The sequence below is a fragment of the Talpa europaea genome (assembly GCF_964194135.1).
Source record: "Talpa europaea genome assembly, chromosome: 2".
NCBI lineage: Eukaryota > Metazoa > Chordata > Mammalia > Eulipotyphla > Talpidae > Talpa > Talpa europaea.
Window position 1 is genome coordinate 36,686,572 of NC_140068.1, and position 4,330 is coordinate 36,690,901.

A 4,330-nucleotide genomic window follows, 5' to 3' on the forward strand; every position below is an offset into this window, starting at 1 on the left:
CAATAAAGTTGCTAAAAGGAAAAAAAAGTAACCTGAAGAACATAACTATTTTTTCAAAGCTTTGAGTAGGAGGTCCTCTCAAATGCTGCTTTTCAAACCGAAAGACAGTATGACAGCTATATAGGAAATTTGATAATATCTAGCAAAACTGCTTATTTATTCATTGAGCCAGCAATTTACAGTGATATTTATTGCCATACCGTTTACAGCAGCAAAGACTGAAAACAATGTTAATGTCCATAAATAAGGGATAATTGAATAATGGTATATCCAAAAAAAAAGAATTCTATGGAGGTACAACAAGGAATAAAGAGCTTTATATTTTGCTATGGAATATGGTACAGAATATGGTCAGTTGAAAAAAACTACACCAGAGAAAAGCATATGTCAATTTACTATTTATATTAGTATTTCACATTTCTAATGTCTATTATTTTTAAAACTTAAAATGTCGTGCTTTGCATTAAAATCTCAGAAAAAAAATAAGCTCAGTTAAAACATGTGAATGTCCACTAATTGCCAAAGCTTGAGATACAAAGATAATTAAACATGTTCCCATGACAGCAGAAAATGTAAGTTTTAAGGGCCTCCCCGGTGACGCAGCAGTTGAGTGCTGGGTTGCGAAGCTGCCCTCAGCCTCTGCAGCGCCGGTTCGATCCCCAGCAGGTTTCCATCCCCAGCCGCTGGGCGAGGGTCCCACATGGCGCACAGACCTCTCCTGCCGCCCGCTGCTCCCCTCAGCAGTGTACTTCATCAGTCTGCCTGCTCTGCTCTCCCCTCTGGCTCTGGTGAATTCTCTCACCCTCCCGTGCTTCTGACTGTACCCAGTGCTTGTATAAATAAATAAATAAATCTTAAAAAAAAATGTAAGTTTTAAAATAAAAGCAATATACTCCTTTATCAGATATGCTACAAAAATTTTTTTGGCTTTAGAAATTAGATGAAATTTTAATCAATGAAGGCACCTTTTTTTACTCTATTAGGAAAACCATTAATCACAAGTGACAACAAAAGACACATTTATAAATGCAATTGTAAAACAGTATTTTATTATTTTTAATATAATACTGTAACATTTCATAATATTGCATACTGCTCAAACGGTGGTTTAATTAAGCAAGAATATCCTTCCCTTATCCCACTCCTCAATCAGAATTTAAAGACACATTATCCTTTTAGAGCCTATCATACAGCTCCTAGCAAGTCACATTTCATAAAACAGTAACGCTATGAACTAAATTGAATAAAGGTTAACAGTTATTTTGATTTCACAGTTTCACAATTAAGTAGTCAGATGATTGCTGAATTGAGAACAGCAGCAAATATCCATTAAGACTTAATAATATTTTTGCCATAATGCTCCTTCGTAAAAGAAGAAAAAATACGAAGGCAAAGGTAATGTTTCTTTTAGCCCCTAATCTAACAAATCAACCTTTAAATGGAAACAGGTTTCAGTTACCAAATGATATGTTATTTCTGTGCCAGCAGATTTTACTACTTTTTTTTTTTTAATGTGCTTTCTTGTTCCGGTGCTACCAATAAGTTAACAAAATGACACTAAAAAATATGTCATAAAAACAATCTCTCAAAATACATCATAGAGTTAAAAAAAAAAACAAAAACTAAGCCAGTGAGTCAAGTACTTAAAAATATAAAACAAGTAAGTATAATTGCATAGATTAGTAAAAATTCAAAGTTAGTAAAAATTCAAAATTCAAATTACACAAAACAGAACACCAAATTAAATAAAAAGAACTCTTTCAAGTAATGTCTTGATTTTTTGCATTAATATTGCATGCATTCCCCTTTAAAACGTATCTTAAATATTTTTGGCACAGTTTCTCTCAGATTTAAATATACCTTAAGAAAAAGAGTTATAACAATCTGTTTTTCAGTGAAGATTAATGAAGATCCATGCTGGAGTCCTTTAAATGGGGTATTTGAAAAGAGTAGTCATCTTTAAAAAAATATGTAAGAAAGAAGTACGTGATATTCTTGGTCAATAAACATATCCCCAGGCCAGTAGGTGGTCCCAACTATGAAAGTGTGCCCCCTTGCCTTCAGCTCTAATCAAATTAGTTATGCAACAAATTAAAAATGCTATCTTATTTAAATGTTTAAAACATAAACGTTTAAGTGTTTAAGATTTAAATGTTTAAGATATAAGAGAGATAACATACTTCATACTTTGCTTCACTGGCAAAAATTTAAAAATCCTCCCCTCAAAGGTCACTCCATTTTGTGTGTCTGCATACAGAGAGACACAGACACACACATCTAGTTTATCTCCCATAAGAACTATTTTGCTTGAAAGACTTGACTTAGAGATCTATTAATATGACCATAGGGTCCTCAAGGAAAAAAAGCAGGCACAGCTGGTTAGTTTATGAATTATGCTGCATTGTCAAGTTCAACTGATTAGAAAGAATAGAATATACCCTGTCACCTGATACTTAGAACCATTTGCACCACAAGAAACAGTTTATCTGATAAAGTCATCATCAATTTGGTGATCTTTCATATAATTACCCTGTTCTTTTGAATACACAAAATGCAAAAGAAAAACTTCTTATACTAATCTTCATAACGCCCACTACAATAAAAGGGACACAGATACAATCCTCTACTTAACAATATAAAAAAGGTTTGGCAGATGCAGTCAGCATTACAGACACTATTTAAATCTTTATGTTATAGTTAGAGGTTTTAAGTGTCTTGCCAAAAGCTTCATTTCATGATATTTAATTTACAAAGTGTCATACTATTTAAAAGTACTCCTATATACTTTTTTCCTTCTTGTAACATGCCCCTGATTTCCAGCAGAAACATTATAAATGCTATCATAAATGAAATCTTTCTTTACAGAATAGACTATGAATCTTATCAAAAATGATTTAGGTTCCGTCTTAAAACAGTTATAAACTAATTTTAAATAAGTGTTTTAGGTATATAAATGGAAATGTTAACAGCCTGCATGTAACTATACATGAAAGACTAATTTCAACAGTACCATACTGGCTTAGAAAATACCATGTTAACAGTGCTGTGAGAATAACAAATACACAAACATATGCATCTATATGTATTTGTAAGTAAATACATATATATAATTTTTCTGTTGAAACTTTTTAAAAGTTTCAGTTTCAAGAGGTTTTCTCTGTTACACATAAAACACACACAGTTTATATTGACCAGTCTGATAAAAATGTAATCTGATATATTGACTCACAATGAGCAGCAGGATGACACGCTATTAAAATTTTTTTTTAATATAGACTTTAGCCATATTAAATAATCCTTAGCAATTTTCACAAGTATCATCCTTTCATTGCCAAAGATTATGTGCGCTTAGTAAAATGTAACACATAAGATGTTTTCTTTAGGATAATTTTGCCTTTCAAGTACCCTAATTATTACACAGAAAGTGAAACTTTAATTACTGCTCTGGAAAATCAGAGGAAGAACTACAGTATTATTTTTCTATGCAGCACTACTTTAGATTCATGATGGCATCTTGATCATGATGCTCTTTAAAATAAAGAGTGAAAAAATAATAAAACACTTTCAAAAGTGGTAGCATATTCAGTTGAAATATAAAACATACTAATATAATGCCATTTATATGTTAAAAAAAATATTAAATGTTTCATAATCATTTTAATGTGTTCAACATGAAGAACAGCTTCTCTCTTCACAATTGCCACATTTTAATTGATTATCGGTATATTTCTTCCATTTTTTTATAAATAAATTTTACAGGTTCTCTATTGTAATTTTTTTGCAAAGTATAACCTACAGCACAGTGATTTATAATTTTAAGTAATAAATATTTTCACATTCTAATTTAGCTTTTACACTATTTCATGCTCCTGAAGCTTTTCTGTTTTGTGTTTGCTTCAAGACAGAGGTAGATTTAAAAGACTGGCTGTGTCACTTGCTGCCAAAATGTAATTATCAATAACTCTACTGCTAATATGCAGTTCCAAGAATACTAGAAAAAACTCAGAGCTATTATGTACTACTTTACCAAAGCTCTCCTGTTTAAGCTTAACTTGTTAAATGATTTCATAATGAATTGTTCACAAAAAGATAAAAAAAATAGATAAAACAATAAGAGACATAAATATAGACACACCAATATAAAAACAAAATCATAAAGTAAGATTGCATATGAATGGAAACTTGTGTTTCATTTTGCTTTTTAAAAGTGCATGAAATTATTTCTATTCTGTTCTATGTAAAAACGTATCATACATTCCTACTGATACTGCAACAAAGAAGTGTTATCTAAAGTTACCCTTTTTAAACATTAGCATTTCCTCCCACCAAG